We start from the raw sequence: 13,775 nt of genomic DNA, 5'->3' as shown, positions 1-13,775 counted from the left end.
TTTAGACAAAGCAAAGTAAAGATTTGCTTCTAAAACAATCAAAATACTTTTCTGAATCCAAAGCTGAATCCTTTGCAGACACTTGTCATGAACTGGGATTGATTATTGGAACAGGAACACCAGCCTGAACAATCAAACCTCTGCAGATGATCTCAAATGCAGCTGCACCTATCAGACAATTTCATGTCTTTTTCAAATGAGCTGCAGAGAAATCTTCAAGTCCAGATTGTCCACAAAGCAGTGAACCTCTTTCAGTCACCAAGAAATGAAAATGTTCTCATTCTGGTAAGTCTAGAATACTCACAGTGTGGACTGACTGATAGTAGTTCTGCTCTTTGTTCATCCGTGTCCTCTCTTCTAACAGCAAATGTCTTCATTCTTCTAAACCACTAAGATCAGCTTCTGGGATGTGAAGAGTCACATGGTCTCAGTGCAGAAACATTTTCTATTTCTGCATTTTATGGTCACTTCCTGGTTGAAGTGTTAACATCACATCATTCACACCAGATGAAGAAGAAAATATAAAAACTGCTGCAGCATGAAGTCATGAGAAGATGAACTTTGTCCATTTTCATCCTTTCAGTCGCTCATGTTCTAAAGAATTTTCTCCCTGAAATGATTTAGTCATTTGTTGCAGTTTCTTTGTGTTTCAGAAACACTTTGAAGCTGCTCTGAAAGTCACTTTTTGTGTGAATAAAGCCTGAACTTCTCCCAACAAAGAACACTGCCCCCTTTTTCATCACTTCAACCTTTGATTTACAGACTGATTGATTTCACTGCTGTTTCCATCTGAATGAACAACAATGTGTCAACAATTGGTGTTGAAGCAGTGAAGGTGACCTGCTTGATGGTGACATGAGTTGTGAGTCAAATGTTTGGAACCAGGAGGAAGATCAGCTCCTCTCACAGCAACAACAGAGAGAAGCAGGAAAACACCAGCAGACCACAACAATAACAGAAAAAAAAAGTTTTCTTCTAATTAAAAAAAAAGTTAATCTTAATAATAATTTAGATTATTGTTTGAAATAAGAATCTATTTCAGAAAATCATTTGAGCTTACTTCTAACTGTGAATGTGTTTGTCTGCTTCCTCTGTCTCACACTTATCAGAGAAAAACTGCAGCAGCTCTGACTGCAGCGTTTTTTTTCTTATGGTTATTTTTTTCTGCTCAATGCAGTTTGTGGGCTGGAGTTTCCTGGAGTTTCTTCTTCCTGAGGAAGTGTAACTGCTGCTGAGCATTTTTAACCAGGGCAGAGGTGTTGGCCATTCAGGAGAGGTCTGCAGAGATGTGGACCTAAAGGAATTTGAAGGATCTACTCGCTCCACCTGATTGCTGTTGATGTACAATGAAGCTTAGGATGCTCTGTTTAGTTCTTAAGTTTAGGTGATGTTCAGTGCCAGGTTGATGAATGCACTCTAGACTGTGGAGGCCTTTTGAGTACAATTGTTGACACATTGTTGTTCATTCAGATGGAAACAGCAGTGAAATCAATCAGTCTGTAAATCAAAGGTTGAAGTGATGAAAAAGGGGGCAGTGTTCTTTGTTGGGAGAAGTTCAGGCTTTATTCACACAAAAAGTGACTTTCAGAGCAGCTTCAAAGTGTTTCTGAAACACAAAGAAACTGCAACAAATGACTAAATCATTTCAGGGAGAAAATTCTTTAGAACATGAGCGACTGAAAGGATGAAAATGGACAAAGTTCATCTTCTCATGACTTCATGCTGCAGCAGTTTTTTTACATTTTCTTCTTCATCTGGTGTGAATGATGTGATGTTAACACTTCAACCAGGAAGTGACCATAAAATGCAGAAATAGAAAATGTTTCTGCACTGAGACCATGTGACTCTTCACATCCCAGAAGCTGATCTTAGTGGTTTAGAAGAATGAAGACATTTGCTGTTAGAAGAGAGGACACGGATGAACAAAGAGCAGAACTACTATCAGTCAGTCCACACTGTGAGTATTCTAGACTTACCAGAATCAGAACATTTTCATTTCTTGGTGACTGAAAGAAGTTCACTGCTTTGTGGACAATCTGGACTTGAAGATTTCTCTGCAGCACATTTGAAAAAGACATGAAATTGTCTGATAGGTGCAGCTGCATTTGAGATCATCTGCAGAGGTTTGATTGTTCAGGCTTGTGTTCCTGTTCCAATAATCAATCCCAGTTCATGACAAGTGTCTGCAAAGGATTCAGCTTTGGATTCAGAAAACTACTTTGATTGTTTTAGAAGAAAATCTTTACTTTGCTTTACCTAAAATTGCATGTTTTTGTCTTGTAATGATTTTCAAATATCATTTAATTATAATTAAAACCATTAAATGTATTTAGATTGTTTTATGCAAATGAAATGTATTAAATCAGCTTCTTCCTTCTCAGTCGTGGACGTTGTGTCATGACCTGTCAGCTACTCCCTCCTCCCCCCTCCTTCCTGTGTTTGACGCGACCAGCTGGATCCACTTACCTCATCATCACCTGCCTTCATAAACTCCTCCAGGATCATCAGCCGGTGCCAGTTCGTTGTTCCTCCTATGGTGCATAGTCTGGTCAGCTCACGTTTTGTCTCAAGTCTCGTTGTCCTTAGCTCATGATATTTCTCGCTCTGCCTCAGGACGTAAACCTTCTGGATCCTCACCTGGTCGCAGTCCTCCAACGCAGCAGTCACGCCGCATCAAGAAACCTCCAGCCAGCCGCCTCTCCTCGTCTGGGTTCAAGCTTCGCCTACGCCGTCACAAGTAGCCTCCAGCCAGCGCTTCGCCTCGCCTTGGTTCAAGCCTCGCTCCCGCCGCTGTACCCCCCCCCCCTTGAGGAGATTCCAGTTCAAGATTCCTCCAGCCAGCTCTCGCTCTCTTCTCCTGGAAGGAAACTCTGACAAGTCCTGGTTCTGATTAAAACCACTGAAATCTTTCCGTTGTGTCAAGCCTTTTTCCGGGTTCCAGCATCTGGGTCATTTTTGAACTCGCGTTCGAATCATGACACGTTGTGACAGCTGTGTTATTGTTGTCTTAAAGAAGGAAACTAGAAGTTAGTGAGTCTTTTACATTCAATATTTACAGAAAACATCATGTTTTTTTTAGTTTCTCACAGTTCTTTGCTTTTCCTGAAACACACTTTCATTTTTCTCTTTTTCATCAGGATTTTCTCATCAGTGTGATTTGATTGTGAGGATGGGACACACTCTGCTCTGTAAACTGGAGTTCATCTGAGTTTTTCACAAGAACTTTTGCTGTTTTCATCACATTCATCAGGAAAAATCTGTTTTTGAACTAAATTGTTAGAATTTCATGTTTCAACTGCAGCTGTTTTCTCCACAGGATTCAGCTGAACTCTATCAGGGATCATGATGAACACTTTTCTTTAGAAAGAAATCATTTTTCTTGGTTTATTTACTAAAACTTTGACATAGTTGTTAGAGAAACCATTGACTTAATGTCACAGTCATTGACAGTTTTAGTTTTATTTCTTTCTATTGTTGAAATATTGTATCAGTTTCTGAATCTCTGTTTCCATCTTTCATGTACAGTAGTGCTGTATTCACTCCTCCACAGTGGACACACTGAAGGTGAAACTTTTGGACTTTTTGATGTTTCTTTTCATAGTTTTTACATTCATGTCTAACATTTTTAGACAAAACACCTGATCTTAAAATGTTCATGTTTGTGTGTTTGTTTACATTGAAAAGTAGTTGTTGCTTTTTTTTTTTTTAATTGTTAGTTTGTGTTTGTTATAGATGCCGTGTTGACCTTTGAACCCCAAAAGTCAACTTTTTTTCCTGGAGAATCTTTAACCTTCAAATGTGACATGAAGGAAGGAAGAACAGATGAATGGAAATACACATTGAAGAGAAGTGATTGGACACTTTATTCTGACGTCACACAACAAGAACTCCAACTAAATCCTCTGTATGAACGAGACAGTGGTGATTATCAGTGCTGTGGTCTCAGGAAGGGTTCAGATGATCCAAAGTGCAGCAACAGAGTCTCTATACGTGTATCAGGTAATTTCTTAGTGTATTTTTGACATGACTCATTTTTTTGAGAGAAATCCTATTTAAGAATTTATTCATGTTGAACAAACTAAAGCATCAATTTAAGATGCATGTTTTTACATTATCATTCCTAAATGTATAAACTCTACTTATAGATATTACTGATGCAACATTATTGTCATAATTATTAAGTGTAATTGTGTTTGTCAAACATTGCAGACAGAGCCAGAGCCACACTGACAGCAGCAACAGCAACTGTGTCAGTAGGAGACAGAGTGACACTGATCTGCTCTGTGGAGAAATCTGCTGGTTGGAAATATGAGTGGTTCAGAAGAACCTCACACACCTCTGAAGACACAATCAATGATGGACTAAATGGAAACATCAGAGTCTCACAAGGAGGAATCTACAGATGCAGAGGATTAAGAGGAGAACCAGCCGTCTACTCTGATCCAAGTGATGAAGTCACCATTCAAATAACCTGTGAGTGATTTCACTTTATTGAAAGCTTTTCACAATCATTGATTTGAACATTAAAAATGTGTTTTATTGTTTTTAAATCTGATGGAAACCGTTTCCAACAAAGTCAGTGTAACCCAAAAACCCAGCTGGTCTCAGATCTTCAGAGGAGAGAGGATCACTCTGACATGTGAGGTTCAGGGAGGTGAAGGAGTTCAGTGGGAGTATGAATGGAGAACACCTCAGTCACAGACATTCAGGACAAACCAGAAAGACTGGACTATCACAGCTTCCATCAGTGGAGACTACAGCTGTAAGAGCAGACCCACAGATGATTCATATTCTGCTACAAACTGGAGTGAAGCTTTAAGGTTGTCTGTTTTAGGTAAGAATTTTACTTTTAGCTGAATGTAAAGATTTTTTTCTACCTTTACCAAAAATTAGAACTTGAAGCCAAAACTGTAATCTTTATCAAGTTGTGAAAATGTTACTTACCTTTTCTACAAACAAAAAATAAACTGTAAAAATACATCAACACTGACGTGAAAAGTAAAATTAGTCAAATATTTTACTCAAATATTTCTTAGAAATCACAATGTTATAATCATGGATTGGAACAGAGAAAATAGAGTTATAAACATTAAAACAAGATTGTTGCCAGAATAATAACTACTAAATAATTTATTTACAGAAATCTTTCATTTTACAACCAAGGAGAATAAGTTTATTGGGTTGTGGCTTAAAACCACACAAAATCATAAAAAAACAAGAAACTCACACCTGTAAACTCACCTCCATCAGCTGTTTATTCCTTCAATTCTTTTTAAAAAGAGAAGTCAGGTTAGACAAAAGAAAATGCTTTTATGATCAATTATCTCCACAAAGGTTTTATCTGAACACAATCTAAACTGCTGGTTGATCAACAGCTTTTGTCATTGAAACTAAAAAAGACTTTTTCCAGAAAAACACCTGAAGACTTCAATAGTTTGATGTAAAACAGGACGTTCAAGAACACAAACACACAACAAACACAACATTGTGTTCAGAAATGGAAAACTGAGAGACAGCTGTCACATTCTGAAGCTCTTCTAGCAGTGATGGCTGGTCAATAAGGACACTCACAGTTATTAATATACAAGAAACAAGAAACTCTGAATTTATTCTATCAACCTATTTGAGATGGAAACATGTGATGAGTTTTTCTCTATATTGTTATTAAAGGCATCAACATAGATGACAGGAATCCTTTGAAATGATTAAAGTAAACAAACATGGTTCTATTTAAGATGATGGTCACATATTTTATTTCTTATATTTTAAAAAGAAATCATCAATTTAAGTTTATCATTATTTTTCTTGTAGATGTGTTTTAAATTAATAAAATATTTTTCTTTTATTTTTTTTTAATCTATTCCAGATCCTCCAAAGGCTCAGATAAGTAGAAATGGAGGAACTCTGACCTGTTCTGTGAATCCATCATCATCTGGTTGGAGTTATTATTTTTACAGAGGAGAGAAAAACCAGGAAGTGCTGACAGTGCAAAATACTGATTTCTATTCTAATAGAGAAATCAGAGTTTCACAGGGAGGAGTCTACAGATGCAGAGGAGGAAGAGGAGAACCAGTTTATTCCACAGAGTTCAGTGATCCAGTCACCATTGTTGGTGAGTTTCTTTGTGTTTTCTTTCTTCATTATTGAAATAATCAGCATGAAAACTTCCAGACCTTTAAGAAGTTCAGACATTCACATTTATTAGTCATTGAAGTCACTCACTGTTCATCTGAGGAGCTTCTTCACTTCTGACTGCTGGTGAGGAAGTTCTCTTTCTTTCTGTTCTGACCATCTCCAAGCTTTGACACAAACGTTAAATAACTAGACATCATGTAACCAGATGCAAACGTCAAAGATCCAGTTTGGATCAGGATGGTGGACTAATGTCTCATTTTTTTCTTTCTTTTTTTTAACTTGTCCTGTCCAACAGCTGGGCAGACAGATGAGAGCTGAGGGCCTCTTGTGTTGGACATATTTTACTTTAACAATAGGGGTTATTAATCTTCATACAAACCAGAGGTATGTCTGAAAGAACCCCTTTTGTAATTGAGGCCAAACTTTATTAATTTCAACCATGTTTGAAAATCTTGGGTGTTGGACCGGACGGAAAAGGAAAGAAGGGAATAGAAGGGAGGTATGTTAGAGAGAGAGGGGGGTTGGAGGGTGATAATAGGAGGGGAGGGGGAATAAGACCATTGTTTCTCCACACCAGGCATTTACAGACGCAAATGGTTCTCATAACGGGTTTATTTGGTCTCACCAAATCCACCGTGAAAACTGCATATACAAACATAATAGAAACTTCTTTGACATTGAACATACATTGTAAACAGACAGTTAAAACAAATAAATAAATCACCTCGTTGGCTGCATGCCGAGATGGGAGTTACTCTTAGTGTCCTCTCATCCACATCTGGTATTCTTTGCATACAAACGTGGTGCTCCTGCTTCCAGCGTCTCTCTTCTCTGTCCATACAATGTGCTAATCAAGTAAGCACTTCCGGTATTTTCAAAATAAAATTACTTTCAAAATAAACTTCTCATAACTTAACCAACATTTATCAAACAAAACACAACAGACTAACAAATGACCGTTACAACCATGAAGCAGCATAAAGCAACAAGTTTACTGGTTGTTTATCATTACGGTAAGGTCCTTTAATGTGTCTTTAACAACACCTCAGAAGTATTATTAGTCTGCCTCAATCAAAGTTACAACCTTATGAACTGGTCTTTCAAGAAATACTGTTCCAATCGTGGACTTTCCACCTCTGTCAAGTGTGGTATCGCTAACTTGCAACCTTAGCTTTCTTAGTCTGCCATCTGATCCTGAATAAACCTCACTGACTCTGGCTAACCTCCATTGATTGCGTGGTGCTGAATCATCATGAAGAAGAACAATGTCATTGATTTTTGAATTCCTCCTGTTCTTGTACCACTTCTGTCTTTGTTGAAGGTTCAACAAATATTCTTTCCTCCATCTAGTCCAAAACTGATTGGCTAAATACTGTACTCGACGCCATCTTTTTTGCAGGTACAAATCTTCTTTGACAAATTCTCCAGGAGGAGGCATGAGAATTGTAGACTTCATTGTCAGAATGTGGTTAGGAGTCAGAGGTTCGAGTGCATTCGGATCGTTGAGATGTTTAGTAGTGAGTGGTCTACTGTTAACAACTGCCATGACCTCATAGAAAAAGGTCCGTAAGGAGGCATTATCTAGTCTTTGTGCAGACTGGTCAAGAATTGCAGTAAGAACACTTCTTATTGTTCTTATCTGTCTTTCCCAAACCCCACCCATGTGACTCGAAGATGGAGTATTCAAAAGAAACTCACAGCCAAGAACCTTCATTTTTTCTTGATCCATCCCTTTCATTAGTTGTTCAAGTTCTCTCTTTGCACCCACAAAATTAGTACCTCTGTCACTTCTTAGTTGACGCACATTTCCTCTGATAGCAACAAATGCTCTCAAGGCATTGAGAAATGCATCAGTCGTCATATCTTCAAGCAGTTCAACGTGTATGGCTCTGGAGCATAAACATGTAAACAAAAGGCCATATCTTTTGAAAACCTTTCTTCCATCTTTGACAAGGAAAGGTCCAAAGCAGTCCATCCCAACGTAAGTGAAAGGTGGTGACGGTTCTGTTCTGTCTAGAGGTAAATCACTCATTCTTTGTTCGTCAGTACATTTCCTGTATTTTCTGCACTTAACACAGTTATAAATGTATGATGAGACGCCACTACTGCACCCAAGGATCCACCAGCCATTTGCTCGCAGTTGATTCGTTGTCATTCCTCTTCCTTGATGACGCACTCTTTCATGGAAATGTTTAATAAGCAACCTTGAAAGATGACTGTTCTTGGGTAGTATAACTGGATGCTTAATGTTTGGGTGTAGTGTAGATTGACTTAAGCGTCCTCCTACTCTCAGAATGCCTTTGTCATCTAAGAATGGACTTAACTTCCACAGATTACTGTCCTTAGCCTTTGTGATTGTTTTTAAATTTTGTTTTGATATCTTTACAGAATGCTTCATTTGGAACAAGTCTTATGATCAGGTTTTCTGCATTTCTTCTTTCTTCCAAATTTGTGCTTGTTGTTGTTCTTTGCTTCCTTTCTTTGAATTCCTTGATAAAGCGCCTCAATCTGGCAATTGCTCTCACCATTCTTGTCCAATCAGAAAATTTCTGAAAATGATCTACGAATGATGGCGTTTTCTGTGTTGTCGTGTTACACACTATTCTTCGGAGTTCGGGGTCATCGTCCTTAATTTCTCCCACCATGGACTCTCTAACAGGTAAAGTACTTTGCCAGAGAAACATTGGACCTGTGAACCAATTAGAGTTCTTGAGTTGTTTCATCCTCAAACCTTGAGAAGCATCTGTTGGGTTGGTTGTTTCTTCTTCAGGGACCCTTTTTGCCTCTTTGCATGAACTTATGTCAGTCATAAAGTTCCCACAGTCTTCATACTGTTCCTTATCCTTCCTTAATCTTTAGGCGATGTAAAGCACTTACTTTGTTGTTAGGTATGTTTGGTCTTTGAACTTTGACTGGTAAAGGCATTTCATAACGACCTGTTTCATTTTGAGTGATGTTGTCTTTTAATGTCATGAAAGTGAGATCTTCTTGAGAAACAAAATTCTCTTCCTCACCTTTTTCCTGAAAATCTAGCTCAAAGGCTCTGATAAGGTCAGATTGAGTTATTTCTTTCACTTTTGTTCTGTTGACAAAGTTCACTTTAGTTTTGAGGTTGACATAAGGTTTAACCATCGGTGTCACTTGCTGCACTATTATGCGATGACTTAAACCTATAGCATCACTAAAATCAACATGAGGGTTTCCATGGCCAACGATGCTCCACCCAAGGTCTGTACGTTGAGCATAAGGCTCATTTTCATTGCCAGACACAACTTCTCTTGGCAGTAAAGCTTGAGAACAGTTATAGCCAATGAGTAAACCGACTTTGCAGTTTTGCATAGCTGGAATCTCATCTTGAAGATGTTCCAAGTGGGACCAGGCTTTAGCTGTTTCGTTTGTTGGTATGTGAGTCCTATTGGCTGGAATGAACTCACGTGTGAAGGCTGGGGGTAAAGAAACTTTCTTAGTGCTGGAAAACCCACGGCATTGTAAATGATTTACTCTTTGACAGTTTATCACTGTGTTCTTTGATGCCATTGTTGAGAGTTTGAGTATGACTGCTTCCTTGCTGATGTCCAAAGTGTCGGCCACGTCCTTGAGAACAAAAGTTGTGTCACTCTGAGAATCTAGGAGTGCATATACGAGGACTTCTTTGGTTGGATGGGTTGTCGATGAAAGCCATACAGGAACAACTGCAGCTGTTTGTGTTGTGGACCCATCCTGCACCACTCTGTTTGAAATTGCAGATGGAATTATTTCGGGGTGAGGATTAGGTGAACATTCTTGGTAGTTCACTTGCATTGTGTTAGAGTCTGTTCTAGAAAGATGTTGATTGTTTTGTGAAGACCTTTGCTTTTCTTTGTCTCTTTCTTCATGCAGACAAGTAGGATGTCGTCTTTTGCACATGTCACAGGTGCTCCTATTACTGCAGCCCTTCGAATGATGACCAAACTGTAGACATCCAAAGCATAATCTCTCAGACTGAACATATTTGACTCTATCCTTGAGATCTTTCTCCATGAAGTTTCGACATTTATGTAAAGTGTGTCCAGTCTTTTTGCAAAACATGCATGTAGCCAGCGGTCTTTCAGTGCATTTTGTGTTCAGTGATTTAGCTACAAAACTGGAATGCTTCTGTGTTTTTTGTTTTTCAACTTCACCTTGTTTTATTGAATGCAGGGAAGTGATGGGATTGCATGCAATCTTAGCTTCTCTTGTTAGAAACTTAACAAACTCACTGAATGATGGAAAACAATTACTCTCTTCCTCTATTTCAATGACTTTTCTGTTCCATCGTGCTGTCAACCAGTCTGGCAACTTTGACAAGATTTTTCTGTTTTCATTGTAGTCATTTAAGATTTCCAATGTCTTGATATGAGCCATAGCTGTTTCACAACTATGAAGAAAATCAACAAACTCTCTTATCTCAAAACTGTCTTTGGATCCAATTTTTGGCCATGCTTGCAGTTTGTCTCTGTATGCCTTTGCAATCACAAACGGATTTCCATATCTTTCTTCTAACATTACCCATGCTGCAACATAAGCAGATTCAGTTCCGAGAAGGAAAAAACCATCGAGTGCTTTTCTGACTTGACCACCAACATATCGGCGAAGGTAATAGAGTTTTTCTTTATCTTGAATGCTCTTTTGATCAATTATGGTTTGGAAAGAGAGTTTCCAATCATTGTACTTCAAGGGGTCGCCATTGAACATTGTTGGTTCGGGGACAGGAATTCTGTTTGCACTTAAAGCGCTTGCGAGCATCTTAACGAGTTCTGCTGTCCCTTCACTCGCAGAAGCAGAGGAAGACTGTGGTGTAGCTGTTTGCATGAATGAGGGATTTGGGGGTTCTTGTTCTTTAGCATCTGTCAGTGCAACTTTGCAACTTCATTTCTGTCTTCTTCCAAAACTTGATCTTGATACACTTGCAACTTTGCTTTTGCTACACTCAGATCTTTAACTGCTTCCAAATGTTTTATTCTTCTTCGTTTTTCTTCAAGAGTCCTTTGCAGTAATGTATGCTCCTCTTCTAATTGAGCTTTCATTTTAATTTCTTCCTCTTCTCTCTGGATCCTGTGCCTAACCTCTTCTGCTTCTCGTTCCAAACGACGTCTCACAACAGCTGCTTCATGTTCTGCAATTTTCTTCTTCACTACTGCTTCCAGATTCTGTATTTCTGACTGCTCCTTTTCTTGTTCTTCTAACACTTTCAGAACAGCTTGATTTGCAGCAACTTCAGCAGCAACTTCTTGTTGTTTACAAGTCGAGTCCTTTGAAATATGTGAAGCACTTTTCAAGAAAGACAAAATGGAACCAGATTTTGAGGTGCTAGAGTCAAAAAGAGAACCTGCTTCTGGCCACTCTTGCTCTTCTTCAGCTGGCAAATAACCACCTAGTTGACTTGATGCTCTTTTTACAACAAACTTGGAGACCTCTACACACTGGTCTACTCTTCATCTTGTGTCCGGATCTGGTACTGAAATGTTACGCAGTTCTTCATAAACAAGCTGAACATCTGCAGAAAGACCTGTGATATCACCAATAATATCATTTAGCAGCTCATCTGAAGGTGACACTGCAGACTGTGATAAGGACTGCTTAGAAAACTTAACATGAGATTTCCATTTGGAGTATATGTAGTTAAATCTTTGCTGAAGAGACTTTAACTTTTCATCTTGCAGTTCTTTCCCTTTCTCTGTTAGTGTTTTAGCCCTCTGACTTCGTCTAGGTAGCAACTATTCAGCTAATTTGGGGGATTTTTCTTCAGAATTTGATTCCCCTTGATTATGAACAGCAAAATCACCCTTTTGTGACATTTTAGAAATGATTACTTTTCAATCAAAAACACTTAGTTGAAATCAGAAACATCAATATCTTAAACCCAAGTTTGGTATATTTTTTCAAACACTTATCTTTGCAGAATACAAATTCTTAAACCTTAACCATGTAAATTTCAAACTCTTAACTTAAAACACTTAACTCACTAGAACACTTAACTTGAGTATGAAACAGTATGCAAATTTCTCTCATTTCAAAACACACTTTAAGTTCAAAAATGAAATCCAGATGTAAATATCTTTGTCATGCTTCAGTCCGACGCACCAAATATGCAAGTCAGAGTAGGGCTGTGACGATAACCGCATCACCGCATCACCGCGGTAATGAGGTCATCACCGCATCACCGCACTTTTTTTACGCACTTTTTTAAAACTTTTTGCATATGGTGCGTGTTTGGAACTATAATAAACACATTAAACGCATTCATCTTTGCTTATAATTTACTTTTTCTGCTAGTCCTGTGTTCAGACTTTCCTTCTTTCTTTCAGATTGTTGTCTCCTTTTCTCCCACCGCGCCTGTCACTCTCTCTCGTAGGCGCGCTCAAACTGTTTGACTCTGCGCTGCACTTGGCACGCGGCTCCCTTTACAGTTACACAAACAGGCGCACGCTTTCAGAAGCACACATCCTTATTCTACAACAGAAGTTTCCGTGTCGCAAGGAAATACGATAAATCCACTGCTTTCTAATTGTTAATTTCCATTGTATTCATTTCCGTTATAAGCTGCGTGCGTTCTTAAGTGCGGGACACGGCCGCCCACCGGAGGATTTTGTGTTGGGGGGGGGGGGGGGGGGGTGTGTGGATATTACTGTCCTCCTTCACTTCGTAACACCAAACATGAGCGCGCGCTGTTAGATTTCCATGAAAATCACTACATGTTTTGTTTGGGAACTATTTTTTGCAGCGTAACGTTACGTTTCTGTTTAAACAAAGGCGGAGCCTCCTGCCCCGCGTTCTACATGGGTGTCAGGCTTCATGGCTACCGGAAAGGGGACAGTGTCTGCAGTCTGCTTATTGCTGGGCAATATATAATATTCTGAGAAGATGTCTGTACCAGAGAGCACAGGTAAAACTTGCGTGCAGCTCCAGAGTGGTCCGCTGCATAAGAATCAACACGCAACCCCAACACGCGTGTGCGCACCTTCCTCCTATACCTACACAAGACGCTCCGCGCTCACACACACAGTCAATCTACAACGCCTATAGTTAGTTCACCAGTTAGATATGTAGTTGTTAGTTGTAACTGTTGTTTGTTAATAAAGACTAGTACGTTGTAAATGTATTTATTTCCGATGCGGCCGCTGGGGGATTTTGTGTTTTTTTTCGTTGTTTTGTTGTTTTTTTGGGGGGGGGGGCTACGGTTAACCACGACACCGCGCCCCCTGGTGGTTCATCACCGCGGTGATGAAAAATTCGACACCGTCACAGCTCTAAGTCAGAGTAGCTTCAAACTTTAGCGATCGCTTTTAACCACTCATCTGACTGTCCTTTGATGTCATGCTGCAGGCGCGTGCTGGCTGCGTGGTAGCTCTTGCGCTCTTTTTTCTTCTCCACTCACGTCGAAGAGCAGACGAGTTTTCACTGTTTCTCCACACCAGGCATTTACAGACGCAAATGGTTCTCATAACGGGTTTATTTGGTCTCTCCAAATCCACCGTGAAAACTGCATATACAAACATAATAGAAACTTCTTTGACATTGAACATACATTGTAAACAGACAGTTAAAACAAATAAATAAATCACCTCGTTGGCTGCAGGCCGAGATGGGAGTTACTCTTAGTGTCCTCTCATCCACATCTG

At 39.2% G+C, this 13,775-nt stretch overlaps 1 long non-coding RNA gene across 1 annotated transcript; it reads left to right on the top strand.

The window, feature by feature from the left end:
- The first annotated feature begins 1,461 nt into the window (after positions 1-1,461).
- On the top strand, positions 1,462-3,993 carry LOC144987392 (uncharacterized). Its single transcript, XR_013651273.1, has 4 exons — positions 1,462-1,957; positions 2,382-2,536; positions 2,614-3,564; positions 3,733-3,993. It is a non-coding gene; the product is annotated as an uncharacterized LOC144987392 (long non-coding RNA).
- The last annotated feature ends 9,782 nt before the right edge of the window (positions 3,994-13,775 follow it).

This window comes from Oryzias latipes, chromosome 18 (genome assembly GCF_053564925.1).
Source record: "Oryzias latipes strain Hd-rR chromosome 18, Olatipes_Hd-rR_3.1".
Lineage (NCBI taxonomy): Eukaryota > Metazoa > Chordata > Actinopteri > Beloniformes > Adrianichthyidae > Oryzias > Oryzias latipes.
This window is presented reverse-complemented; position numbering and strand designations above follow the sequence as displayed.